The 15,106-nt window shown below is 36.3% G+C and overlaps 1 long non-coding RNA gene across 1 annotated transcript; it reads right to left on the reverse strand.

Moving 5' to 3' along the window:
- Positions 1-4,849: 4,849 nt before the first annotated feature.
- Positions 4,850-7,582, reverse strand: LOC136832113 (uncharacterized). Its single transcript, XR_010851061.1, has 2 exons — positions 7,403-7,582; positions 4,850-6,000 (listed from the first exon to the last, which is right to left on the reverse strand). It is a non-coding gene; the product is annotated as an uncharacterized lncRNA (long non-coding RNA).
- Positions 7,583-15,106: the final 7,524 nt, after the last annotated feature.

Consider the following 15,106-nt stretch of genomic DNA (forward strand, 5'->3'; position numbering starts at 1 on the left):
GGCATTACTTAAGGGTCTTTGCAGCGTCCCTTTGGCACCTATATCTGCAACCTCTTTCATTCCTTTTACTGTAGTTCCATTCATATTCCCTTCCTTCCATCAGACTTTCCACCCTCTAACAATTTTTTCAAGTGCAACTGCGAGGTTTTCCTCCTGTTGCGTCTTTCACACCTTAGTACTGTCAGTTTCCCTTTCAGCTGTGAATGACCTCATAGGTCCCAGAGCTTGATCGTTGGCCTAAATTCTATATTCTATTCTTTTCTAAATTTTCTTCAGTGCCTAAAATCGATGGAAGACAATTCATCTAAAACTACTGTAAAGAAAATTACGAAACTTGGTTTGTTCTGAGAACCTTGTCGTTCCTTTAGATAAACATAAATCAAATGGCCATCATGCTACAACGTAATTTTTGTACTATGAAAATTTTCATCAAAGATGTGAAGAACTCATCCTGAAAATAATGGGAATCAAGTATAACTTAGTATTTTATAAGAATCGGCAATGATCATCTCGAAGTTGGTACAGTCAACGCCGAGCTTAACAAAACAACTAGATACAGTTTTTTACTGAGAAAGATGTAATCTGTACTCATTCAATCGATTGCTTTGTAACAATAACACATTCTGAAATTCTCGCAGGTTCAAGAACAAAGAAATTTCCTATGACTGTAGCGTCCCTGCCTATGAAGGCGCAGAATAGCATGTGAAAAGTAAATATCAGAAATTTTATCCCGGAAGATATTAATTCAAGATATGCGTACTTGCCTCTCTATGCCACCGTACAATCCGTCATTGAATGAAGTATACAATCCAAGTGAATGTTTCTCCGCCTGAACTGAACACTTCCAGTTCCTGCCAAGCTGCAAAACAAAAATGCCTTTAAGTATGACGCTCTTGTTTTAAGAAAGAGAAGTCCGAAGGAGAAGAAATAAACTAGAAGGAATTGTGTTCAGTGGATTGAATACAGAATTTAGGACAAAGGCCAAAGGCTGGAACCTATGAGGTCATTCAGCGCTGAAACGGAAATTGACAGTAAAAGGTTTTAAAGGCGTAACAGTTGCACTATGAATCAATTGTTAGGAGAGGGTGGAAAGTAAGGTGAAAGAAAGAGAATATGAAAGGAGGTACAGTAAAAGGAACAAAAGGGGTTGCAGCTGGGGGCCAAAGAGACGCTGCAAAGAACCTTAAGTAATGCCTAGTGCACCACACGAGGTGCACTGACGGTACTACCCTCCTACGGGGGTTGTGTTCATTGTCACAACCTTTTACTTGTTATACAGATGAATGACCACAATTGGCCTACAGATAATGTTTATCAAGCTTGGAATAAAGAAAAGAAAGTACCTTTACACCATAGAGCAACGTCAATAAAACTTCAAAACTACTCCTCGCTGATAAGCTTGAGAAATAGAAAATTAAGGCAATTCCTTTTTTGTAAGAGTATTTTAAAAAAATACGTATTCCAAGATGATAACATACAAGGAAAGCGTATTTCAGAGGGCACTTACTATTTCGGCTTATTTGCTCACATAAAAATCAGTGGCACTGTTCTCTTCAGAACATTAAAAAATCACTTTCAGTATTTACCAAAACAGGTTGTAGCGTCTGCCAAATAAAAGAGGTTTTCTTAATGGTCAGTGTTTTTGCCGCTCCTTTAGGCCCCGTTTTCAGTGAAGTCAGTAACTTGAGGACAATTCTGAAATTCCTTTCTTCTCCTAGGTATTAATTATTCTAAGTTCAAACACTTATTTCTAGCTTTAGTTTACATTAAGTAAAGATACACGTTAAGTTTCACATTTTTTAGAGGTATAGATAGGTTCCATAATTTAAAGCCACTATGTCTGCAAATTTTATAAGTTTCTCGTCTGTAACCATGTCAGTCCTTCTAGCGTATGGGTTCGACCCGTCAGTGATGTGTCTGCAACGAGCTGTGCTCCTGTATTCACTACTTTCTCATTATTTTCCGGCAGGTACAGATCTGCGTTACGATAAAAAGACCTCTGTACTGTTTAGCTTGTAAAAGGCTTCATGATCATTCGCTACGTTTTTTTGCCAGGTTCTTCAATGTTAAAAGCATTCACGATATCACACGACAACCGTTCAGTCGACCATAGTTTGTAATCTTAGACCTTGTTATAATTAGCCATGTGTATCATGGAGTCGATGTATATATATTTTTTTTCACAGCTCCAATTCTTTGCTATTTTAGATCCCCAGCATACCTTTATTACGTATGGATGGTTGAGAATCTATGAAAGCTCTTGAATAATGTGGTCTCAAAGTGGAGTGTAAGGAGAGGTTAACCACAATGGCTTACTATTCTGTCATCGGTACCTCGAGACTTCAACTATGATAAATGCAAATGGACCCTGGACCGCACAAACTGTAACAAACTATACACATTTAGAAAGCAGATGGATCATGCCAGAAATCACCGCCGGCAACAATTTCTAGCAGATTTTTCAGTGCCCGGCTCTGTAGTTCGTCTCCTTGAAGATTTGATATATGGGCAATAATTTAAGTCTCGTAATAGTAATTCATAGCATGAAAATTTATCTTTTGTCCGAAATACCATTTTTCCCTTTAAGCCCCGTCCACACAACCAGAATTGAATTGAATTAATATCAATCAAGCACCAGGCCTTTGGAGACCATATGGCGCTATGTTACCCTGATTATAGATACAGTACGGTCACTATTATCGGTTGGTAGGTTATATCAGATGAATATTTGTTGAAGGAAGCGGATTACACGTTCCTCGAAGATGTGTTCTGTTTCGGTGAGAATATCATGAAGGAGAGGTGGACGGGGAACAGAAGTTAGGCTGGTCAAGGCTCTGTTGCGTGCGACTGTGCGCTGGGAGCAGGAAAGGATTATATGGGATATGGAAAGAGGGATACGATGAGTTGGACACAAGGTTGGAGGGGATCCTTTCGTCAGGTGGGAGTGAGGGGGTTCGAATGGCCAATTCGTAGTCGGTCAAGTCCCCACAACTAGAACTTTGTCTGTAGACAAAAGTGAGAACTGTATGTGCGTTGCCAGACTCGCAGTGTGTGTAGAGCGCTTTGAGCAAACGCTCAAGACTTTGTCTGGGGAGAGTAATGTACACGACTGCCAGGCATATGAATGTGACAGACTGATGCATAGAGCCAATGCTTTAGTTTCATTATAAGTAACAGGTATTTTATGTGAATAATTTTTTTACATTGCTAAAGTAATTATATACACGAATGAAAATTACTAGAAAAAATATACAGATCGTGAACATGAAGACTGATATATTTATCATTGGAATCAAAACTTAGCATCCATGAGCATATTCTCTCATTTTCTATTTTAAAAGTTAACCATGTATAATTAATCCGTAGGCATGGTCGTTTTTATGAAATTGTGTATATTTTCCTTAATCTTCAAGCATTAATATACATTTCATTTTTTACATTAATTTTCCTTAAATTTTTATATTCTTTTCCTCACTGCAACGCTCTCTGTTGGCGCTCTTGATTCTACGGCATTTTGCTGTACTAATACCACGATTACTACTAATAAAGGCAATAATGGCATTTGAGGATATGAGCCAAGAGTAAATTCAATTGTGGAGGTTGTAGGGTTGGTTTTTGAATATTTGTTGGTGGTCCCTTTCTGCAGGTCTCTTAAAATGGTCGTTTGACTTCCTAGAGATTTCATTTTCATAAACAGCCTTACACGCCATTCCCTTCACTCAAAGCTTATTCTTCACACGTATGCCTGTCAACAGGGCACAGTGTCTCAATCGCTTTTTGTTCGGCTGCGTACGTGTGACTTCAGAAGCTGAGAAACAGCGGGCAACGATCTGTATAGTTTTTTTTCGTGTGATTATATTAGTAACGATGCTTTGCTCGTTGCTATTTAAGACTGGGGGATGGGTTTATATTAGTCTTTGTCTGCCGTATGAAGTTACGTTGTTCATCAATGTCAACGAACATTCTTATTCCCTACATTTGAACATTTTCAAGGTTTACTGGTCTGTTACAACATCAACCATGCCTTTAAGATAGAAGCGATGTATATAACTGTCCATTTTCTCGTACACCCATCCCTTTTGCCCCGGCAGCACCAGACTCGCACTGTTCAACTGTCAACGTTGGGACAGCACAAAAACCTTTACCGATCTTTGCTCGCTTAGAAGCAAAGTTCATCGAACGTTATTATTGCCGTACTGTGCTCACTTCCACCCAGACACGAACTGGCCAGACACGGCAATGTGGACAAGACTAGTTTTTATTTTGTCTGCCAACTGGCTGTCTCCCAGACAGTCTGGTCGTGTGCAGGGGGCTTAGATCATCATGCCCTAACCATTCCGGACGCATGCGCAACACATTTTGTTCAGTTCGACCAATTTAGTTAAACCACTAGCCCAGACTTTTCAGTCCGTGAGATTGTGATCCGATTGTTAACCAGCGACCTTAATCTACAGAACTTTTTTTTAACTTGCCGTTTATTCTCCGAATTAATTCTAAAGACAACTTTATCCAGTAGTCTGTGGTTTGTAGTAGTTAACCCAATACAGCCTCATTTAGATTTTTACAGCTCTGAGTCAGTTGAACTAAACATTCAACTATTTAATTGTAATTTTCAAAGAAATTAATTTTATCTAAGACTGCCCATTTGCTCCTGCACAATAAAAATTTACATTTCAAGAACTGCAGAAAATAGTATTGTGCTATTATCAATTTATTCATATTCTCCCAAGACTTTCTTTGCAAATATGGCCGAGTAATGTACACAGCAGCTTTAGTTTAAAAATCTTACAAAGTAGATTAGTTAAAATCTTTCAAAGTACAAAGACAAAGGGTAACAATATTACTCCTATTTAATAAGGTCACTTGTTTTATTACTATATATACACATTACAAGCGGTCATACTTTGAATAAAAGTAAACTTCAACATATGGCGAGTTATGTGCTAAGCTTTTATAAAGTTACCTCCATATAAGTGGGTCGTTTATTTACATTGAACAGTTCGATTTTCGCCCCCTATTCAAAATCCCCCTGTTCGGCGATTACGTAGCACTGAACGCACAGATTTCAACAGTCATTAAAAGTGCAATATGGTCCTTATAATAACGTACTTTTTAGCTCGTCATTGTAACCATTTCACCCAGTCTAAGCCTTTTTCGAGGGTAATTTTAAAATGTGCAAACACCTGAATTTGTGACGAGACTATTGAAGTATGATTTTATAGCTTAATTTACTAATTGAATATCTGATAGCAAACCAGTTAGAATTTAAAAAGCTTAATATTTAACTTAAATCAGATTTCCAGGTTTAGATCCTCGAGCACTCCCAAAATGAAGACAATTACTGATACAACTTCCTTCGATTAATACAACACCACAAACTTAAAATTTATAGGATGCATTTAAACATACTCGCTATTAAGAGTTATTCAGTGAGCCCTTTAGTAAGGAATTTGTTTTTAAGCTTCACGACTTTTCAAACAACTAGCTTTCAAAAAAGATACAAGCTTCGTAGGAAACAAGCATTTGAGAGGTACAGATGAAAATTTAATTTGAAAAATTATTCGAATGGTTATTGGAATAGTTAATACCGTTTAGCCTAGGTAACTGGTAGACAGCTCAATTTTAGGTGTAAGTTCACAAGACGTTATATTTATATTACAAGGTAAAATAAAATTTTATCGACTTTATATACTTCAATTTATAACAGTAACAATCTAAATCCACAGAAAATACCTGATGAAACAGTTGATCCTTACATTTAAACTAAATTTTCTCCTTTCCTCTCCACAAACGATTTTTTAACAAAGAACGACTTGAGCCTTCTTGAAATCCTGGCAAAGACATTTCAGCCTCTTACTTCGGATTTTCTAAAAGCCTATCATTTCAATTTGACACTGCTTTCATGTCAGCTGGTTTTTCAGGGACATACCACTGAATAATTCTCCAGGTGCCCTGAAACTGGATGGCTTTTGGAGTCTCTTCCTTACATTATTACTCAACCTGTAAAGGATATTTATGCTGCGTTATTAGATAGTAAATTAATATACGCTGAAACTAACAATTTAGTTCAAAATATCAGTTCTAAGCAAATTACATTTGACAGATCGTTAAAATCAATTTGACTTACTCATGGAATAGGAAGCTTTATACAAAGCCTCCTATGTTCACAAATTACAATAAATTAACTTTAAGAGAAAAGCCTTTATTTTATATTTAAGTAAATGTGCAATAGATATTGACCACTTATGAATTTCTCTCACCACCCAATGCACGCTAGACAAATTTACTACAGAAGCCCTCCCATGAAAAGGACGATCATGTTAACTATTTAAAAATGATAGCTACCTTTTTATCAAGAGTAAATTCATTAATGCACACCCAATGACAACTTAGTCCATGGGCAATCCAACTTAAAGATTAGGGGCAAGTGCAGCTCGTGCATATTCAAGTATGTTGAAGTTATAATTATCTTAACCAACAGGATTAAGGGCGACGTTTATATCTATAGAACTCAAACATTTTCAAAAACATTCAGTAAACAAAATCGGAAAACTTTAAATATGTAACAAAAAGGAACCATACACGAGACCATCTAACAAAACATCTAGGGCGGTCACATTAAATGTTTAAAAATAACCCAATTTATGATGTATTTTATAAAGCTCACTGCAATTTAAACTTAAAATACATCGGTATAACTTATTGTATATTAAAAAGTGCCCAAACTGCGAATCTCTAAAATACCACTCGGCTACTAGAATACCTATGTCTTTAGCTTAATACAGCTAACCTTACTAAAACAGTTTGAAAACGAAAAACCATTAAGAAATCTGTACTAAAATACCAAAATACTCAGTTAAATGGTAACAGACCACACCACCCTTAAAATGAGAAAATCTTAATCTATAGACGTCGTGACTGAACTGTGTCAAATGCGTTGACTAACATTAAGCCTTTAATATTCTATAGTTTAACTTAAATCCACCACGTCAGCAAACTACAATTTAGTTCAAAATTGTTCACTGCTTGATTACCTATTAAATTTATTTAAAGTTCGAAGTGATTATAGACAAACCCTACCAAATTGATCAGGCAACCAACTGATAATGACATGGACTTGTTACCTTAATTGTTTAAAGATATCAAAATAGAATTTATTACTCAGAAACTTCTAGAAATCCTAACCTACTTACTATCCAGCTCGAGTGAAAATTGAGTAGCCGACTATACCTCAACCGGAAGTCTCGAAACTTACATTAGGTTATAAGTGTTCCAACTTAAATGGTAGGTCAAAGACCTACCATGCAAGCCTGGGTTTCCCTACCTCCTCAGGGGCACTACCCCTGAAGGAATAGGAAGATACACAAGAGCATTACAAACTGACAAAACTAACATTACTTACCTTTAGATATCCTATAGATATCCTGACTCCAGACGTACGTTTTGAGTCTAGAAGTATAAAATGCTGAGAGTTCTTAGGCAACTGGCTCCATAGTTCTGAAAGGATATTTGGAGTTATTTACCTTACTTCAAAGTAGGCATTTCGACAACGTCAAAATCAATAGTTACGCCAATGATAGCACTGTCTTACTGTTATTTAAAACAAGAAGTTGTAAACACCACTTAAATTTTACAACAGTTCCAACCCATTTTTCTAAAGTAATTATGTATTTTCATGTGTGTTTAATGTGTTCTTGTTCAGCAGGTCAAGTTCTATAGAAAAACGTCAACTGCCATAGGCTACCTCACCGCGGACAGCGGGCTTAGAATTACCAAAAGCTGCACATTAACATTCCAAAGGTCATTACGTCGAAACTTCCATTTAGAAAATTTACCCATAAACAGAAATTAACTAACAGTTCATCAAGATTTAGATAATGGAAAACCTGTTACGACTTATAGGATGAACTAAAAACTTTGTCGAAGAGCGATCACCAGCAATAGTTTACACCGAAGTCAACCAACCCTTACCCTAGACTTCGAAGAAAAATGAGCGAACAAAAAGAGGAATATTTTCTCTGGTGCTATGATAACCACGTCAAAACAGCAAATTGGCTCAAGGACCAAACACATTCCCAGTCCACTGTAACAAACACTAACCAGCTTTATCGATGAACAATAAAACACTCTGAATACCCAACTAATCTACACAACACCAGTGTACGTGAAACACAACCTCACTCTCGAACTACTGACCAACTGCTCTATTTGTTCGCCAGTTCAACTTGAAACTGGGAGACCAAGGATGATGAAGTGAGAACAACCCTCCGTCCATAAAATGACTCACTTTGGTGTCCTTGGATGGCAATATAATATATATAAACTGTAAAACTTCTGCGTACAAATGACAAATCCTCTGACGAAATGTGCTATAGTATAATGAAATATCAAGGGTATTTCATTTGTTTCCTATTCAAACGTCAGGGGATATCCGAAGTTAGAGACCATATTGGTTTTTAAAGAAAGTAAATGCATCTGGCGATTACGACCAGTAAGGTGCTACATGACGTTGAAATTACCAGCTCATTTCGTAGGGTATTATTATCATCGTTTACCCACTTCGCCCTTCGAGAGTCAGAAGAACTTCGTGTGTTAAGCCCACTGACAAATCTCCATCTTTTACGTGTCTTTGGAATCCCGTTTTAATTTCGTTTACCTACTTTGTCTAGTCATTCTTTCTTTCTGTCTTGCTTCCGTCAAACAAAGTCTAGATTACATTTTGAATTTCTGTCGGCCCTTCCATCGTCCTATGCCTTTATTTTCTTTACAAAAACATCGTAGATATCTGCAAAAAGCCAGGTTGAATGACTGTGGATTTATAGAAGGGAGAAAACCTCAATTATGGAGGTAAATGGAATGAGAGACTGATCAGCGTGAAGACGCAGGTTGATATCTGGGTAAATCAGAAAAGGAAGAAGCTCTCCTTTCAAGATTGAGCAAAATGTTGACAATCGAATCCGCAGCTTCCTCTTTGTAGCTGTGGGATTTTCACAGAAAACGGCGGCCAATAAGGTGGTCAAGTAAGCCAGGTCCCCTGTGATTGCTGTCAACAATTAGAGATTTTCAAGACTAACGAAGATCTGATATACTGTTGCAGCACATTTTTCGTTGCATACGCAGTGGTGAAATACTTGCATTGACAATTACTCATAGCAATTAAAAAATATTCAAAGCCTGGTAGAATGTCTTTGAAAATGGGGAAAAGCTTGCGCACTGCCGCAAGTTAATAATGTGAAATCATTTTCACATTTCATAAAGACAAGCTTTACTCTGAGGAATAAAATGACAAATATCCCTCTGCAAGTCAGGTGGAAAGGGACTGAATGTAGGGAAATACTTGCAAATCAACGTAAAGTTAATTTTGAAAAGATAAACGCAAAAGTCATGAAGTTCATCACCACGCAGAGGAATATATAAAATACCTCAAGGCACGTCCGAAAAATACTTATATCTTAGGAAATGTTGCGAAATGTCCTGAATAAAGTAAATTCTGTTCTGAAAGTTAATTTTCAAATATGAGGCTAACGTTTGTGCTGCAGTTTTTTTTTTTTTTTTTTTTTTTTTTGGCACGGATATGATAACCCGACTGTTGCAAACGCACATTTGGAGAGATTCAAATACAGCGCTCTTGATTATTCGCGAATCACAGTATTTTCCATGCAGGGAAAAATATGGTAAACTAATCTCCACAGGATTACCATGTTCCCTTCATTATTATTCGAGGAACAGACAATAGGTATAACAAAAAAGTAAAAAAAAAAAAAAATGATTAAGTTGGACCTCGCCGCTTATGGAATGTTTCACCCGGTATGCAAGTGAGGCTGTAAAATTGGCTAGTTTCAACCTTTGCAACGTACATTGTTGTTTGTGCGTGGTATCAGTTGGAATTCTCTAGAAATGTAATATTTTTCAAATTGATTTGCTTGTTAGATTATTTTCCTTCATATGTAAGCAATTAGTATTTACATTTTTACATTTGTAGTTTTCCGTAAAAGCAAACTATTGTGCCGGCTTTGTCTGTCCGTCCGCACTTTTTCTGTCCGCCCTGATCTTAAAAATTACTGAGGCTAGAGGGTCGTAAGTTGGTATGTTGGTCATCCACCCTCCAACCATCAAACATACCTAATTGCAGCCCTCTACCCTCAGTAGCTTTTCTTTTATTCAAGGTTAAAATTAGCCCCAATCGTGCGTCTGGCAAAGCTATAGGACAGGCCACCACCTTGCCGTGGCTGAAAACTTCATGGGCCGCGGCTCATACAGAAAACTCGATTGCCCCGACGAAACTTCGGCGCATCTTTTACTTGTTATATTTTGCAAGATTTCTATTTCTTTCTCTTTCAATATGTGGAGGCATAATCAGGAGATGAGTGTGTTCAGATCTACAATCATCAAAAACTGAACATCATGAAAATGTCCCACAGATGCAAGAGCTACATTATACTTTTATAAAATACTGCCCAAAAAATCACGTGCTCCAATCATTAGGTCACGATGTGGGAAATTTATGTAGTATATATTGCATTCTTGGAACCACGAAGACCGGGAGAGAAAGTGCGATTTTAGTCAATTTTGATAAAAAAAAAAAAAAAAAAAAATATACACCTAAAAGCACCGTTGTTATCGAAGTTACAGAAGAATTTCTTCAAATAAATCTCTTTCGCTTATTACTGATCTCTGCAATGGATTTCTCATATAAAATGTTTTAAACTGACCTGCTTTCAAAACTTTTATCAGAGGTCAAGTTCCGGGTCACCCCTTTCCTATTCTATTCTGGATTTCACCCTCTGTCGCATTCTTTAAAGACTGCTTAAAATTGGGATATTTCCCTTCGCTCTTCTCTTCCGCTTCAACCCTTCCTTGTGTCATCCCCTTCAGACCCTCATTTGGTCTTCAAGAAACAAGAGTTGAGGGAAAATTCTAACCAAGAGAAGAGGGGACGAGGAGCTTCTCAGAAAGGATGGTGGAAATTGGAGCAACTGAAGATAAAGCTGGAGGAGAGTTGTCCAGAATCTCAGAAAACTCATCGTTTCTGGGAAAAACAGAGATTATTTACTACTAAAGGCATATACAGTAGGGAAATAGAAAGGTAGACAGACAAATATTGCTATTTCTTACTGGATACAGAGGAAAAGTAAGGATTACTACTGCAGGTAGATAGATAGATATCTGCGATTTCCTATTTCTTTTATTTTGTGAATAATGATGTTACAATTGTATACATCTAAATATTATTTAGTGTTAATATAATTTCCATTCCACTCATTTCCCAACGTGGAAGAAAAAGAAACGGGGAAAATAAATAATGATTAACGAGGATTTTAGATATATTTCATCACGGGAGGAATGAGAAGTGAAAAGAATGAATCTCTCATAAAGCAAATGGCATTTGGGATTAAGAATGATCCTTATCAACGATTCTGAACTGATAAAAAGGTTATCCGTTTGACGTCAACAAACTACACTTGAACTGAAATATGTATGACTGTTACAAACATCTTGAACCGTTCCAGGGGTAAGGTAAATTGAACATTTCCTTTTTTTGGTGACAGACGAAGAAAAGTCAAAATGATAATTTTTACAATTTTTTTATCGGGCCGTCTTTCGCCCAGAATGGCATTTTGATGGAGCCGTAAAACGGGCATTTGATTTATGAGGAAGGGGAAGCGATGCCCCTCTGCCCACCTCTGCAATATCAGTCGTCTTGAGTTTTTATTTCTTATTTCAACTGCTAACGTCAATGGGACTGGTAACCCAATACCTTTTTGTAGCCCAGACCTGGCGATATGAGGAATAAAAACATGAAAAATAAATTGAGCAGCGCTACGGATATAACAGTCGTCAAAAAAAGAGAAAAAGTACACAATCTTCAATGAACAAAAAGAAAACAATCAATGACTTAATCGCCTACGTAGACGACTCTGGTTATAACCCACCACTCACACACATACACACACACACACACACACACACACACACACACATATATATATATATATATATATATATATATATATATATATATATATAGATTTCTGACTCACACCAGGATCGAACCCAGGTCTTTCAATTGAAAGACAAGACCGCTGCCAACCCAGCAACGCAAGTCACAAAAGAAAGACCTGGGTTCGATCCTGATGTGAGTCAGGAACTTATTTCTTTTCCACACGTGATTGTGTGCTGATTATTTCTCTCTATTCTCTCTCTCTCTCTCTCTCTCTCTCTCTCTCTCTATATATATATATATATATATATATATATATATATATATATATATATATATATATATATATATGTACAAACAATAATGCTGTGTTATCCTATCTATTTTCCATTATTTACTTCCAGTGAAGGTTGATTAACATATCAATCAATTGTTTACGTGTTCCATTTATATACATCGTCATATTTTGAAATAATAATAATAATAGCAGCGTTCGGAGACTGTAAACATCCGTCAAAGCCAACCCATTCAACACACATCCACTACACACACACACACACACACACACACATATGTGATGGCCCTTTATCTAGATAGAATCTCTCCTAAATTCTAATTACTTCTTGGCCAAACGTAAAACTTTCGTGAAAGTCGTAACAGCTTTCTTTGAAATTCTTCTAAACAAACACATAATCTTGTTTGAGGAGGAAATAATAATAATAATAATAATAATAATAATAATAATAATAATAATAATAATAATAATAATAATAATAATAATAATAATGGAGAAACAAATCCACAGTTATGTATATATGTACATATTCATATAAAGATAAATCTGCAGAGAAAGCTTTCGGAAAACTGTTCGATTCCCCTTTTCAACCTCAGTCGATCAGATTCCCGAAAGCTTTCTGTATAGATTTATCTTTATAAATATATGTATACATATACATAACTGTGGATTTGTTTCTCCATTTCAAGCCTATGAGCATTTTTAATAATAATAATAATAATACGCTCTTAAAGCAGCAGTTCGCCATGCTCCCCTGGAAGAGAAGTTCCTGAAGGCTGAAGGCAGACTTGATAACAAGCGAAGATAATTCAATTACTAGCTCCGAGCGCTGAGATGACAAGAATCTCTCCCGCAGCTGCTGCGGGATGCTGTTGATGAAAGGAGAAAACGGTGTATTGGAAGGGGAAGAGAAGATGTCCTTCGTGGTCTTGTGTTATTTCCATCACGGCTGTTAAGGATTCCGGAACTCTAGTTTTTCAATTTTGGTTTTTACCAAGCAAGGGAACGTCGCCATTCAAGTATCCTCGTGAGTAGTGAATCTGGTTCTCTGCGGTTTTTCTTTACTTAGTCGGTGATTTTGAACCCATTTGACCGTTGTATTTTGTAAATGCTGTTACAACTTTAATACTTTTGTAATTTTTTTTTTTTGCATACACCCACGCTGGAACTGGAATTGGCATATAAAATTTTAAAGGCGTAACAGGAGGAAAAGCTAGCAGGTGCACCATGGAACAATTGTTTGAAGAGGGTGGAAAGTAAGATATATATAGGCCTATACATATTATGCATATATATATATATATATATATATATATATATATATATATATATATATATATATATATATATATATATATATATATATATATATATTTCGTCGAAGGTGTTGTTCGTCCATCTCCCACTTGTTGATCCATCTGGCGTCGACGTAATTAAAGCCAGACAATATATAGTCTGGCCGGTCAGAGACAGAATGATTCAATATTGCAAGGTCCAGAGATCTCTATTTGTGAACCGTGCCTGCGCAAATCGGAAAGGTGTTATGGATCGAATTGTGAAGTTTGCGCTGTTCAGATATCCTTGTGTTTACTTAGCATGGAAGTTGGTAGACAATTGATCATGTTTTGGGTGTTTGTGCTATATGCGTGGAATTTGTGGTTGCGTGTTTAATTCTGAGACTGTGACTCAAACAACTGTCACATTCTGTTTCCAGCCGCTGTGTTAACAGCGCACAAGCAATATGGATAAAGATAAATTTTTGCCTTGTGAGCATAAGAGTAGTTTATTGCTCTTAATTGGAACCACGCAATGCTTCTCTTCATTAAAAAAAAAGTATATCGCATGAATAATTATAGAAAATGATCGTGGTTATTAACAGTATCAGAAGTAACAGTTTCCATTTGACCGTTATGTAGCTTCAGAAGCACTGGCTGATGGATTTCGTTGTCACAAAAATTGGGAAAAGGCTCATGAATGTAAAAAAAAAAAAAGTACGTACAAAGCATCATAGTTAATTTGATGTAATGCATTTAATATATATATATATATATATATATATATATATATATATATATATATATATATATATATATATATATATATATATATATATATATATTAAAATGTTAATGACATAACGATAGAATTAATGGATTACATTTCATATGGTTTTGTAAAGGAAAAAAAGTTTCTTTTGTGACGTACAGTACCTTACTGGTGGTCAATAACTGGAACTAGTTAGTGTAGCGGATTGGTAGCGCGTTAGCAGGTGTCTGAATGTCATTGTGGTGGATCACTCTCATCTCACTTGACTCCTCCGAATCGTCCAAGAGAAGATTTAATCTTACTTAGGTAAGTTGCTTATAGCTGTTTTACTGTTCATAAGTGGCCTATTGTGACTAAAGGTATTGTCGTTTTAGTATGTCATTTTTGTAGCTTCAGTCATGTTATGAAAAACTAGGGCGTTATAAAATCCTGGTAGGTGCATGAACATTAGGCCTACCGCGTGTATAAGGTTCATGATTCACTCTACGCCCTTCACGAAATTGTGGAGTATTACTGGCACTTGTGAAGATAATCATTACTTGGAAACTCTGATATGGGAAAGTTATTCATTCTTTTAATATTCCTAGAGATGATAACTATCGCATATTTCGACAAGCTGAACCTACTTGACACGTGGTATGAATTCAGCGTACTAGTTTAAACTAAGTAATAAAAATTTGCCAATGGCTTTTGTGTCGAAGTTGGCTTTATTACTGAAATGAGGTTAAAATGATTGAGTACAATGCTAAAGGTATAAAATACAAATATATTCCTGTGGGTCTGTCTATATGCAGTTCAATGAAACTTGAGTATAATCATAGTAC

This window comes from Macrobrachium rosenbergii, chromosome 49 (genome assembly GCF_040412425.1).
Source record: "Macrobrachium rosenbergii isolate ZJJX-2024 chromosome 49, ASM4041242v1, whole genome shotgun sequence".
NCBI lineage: Eukaryota > Metazoa > Arthropoda > Malacostraca > Decapoda > Palaemonidae > Macrobrachium > Macrobrachium rosenbergii.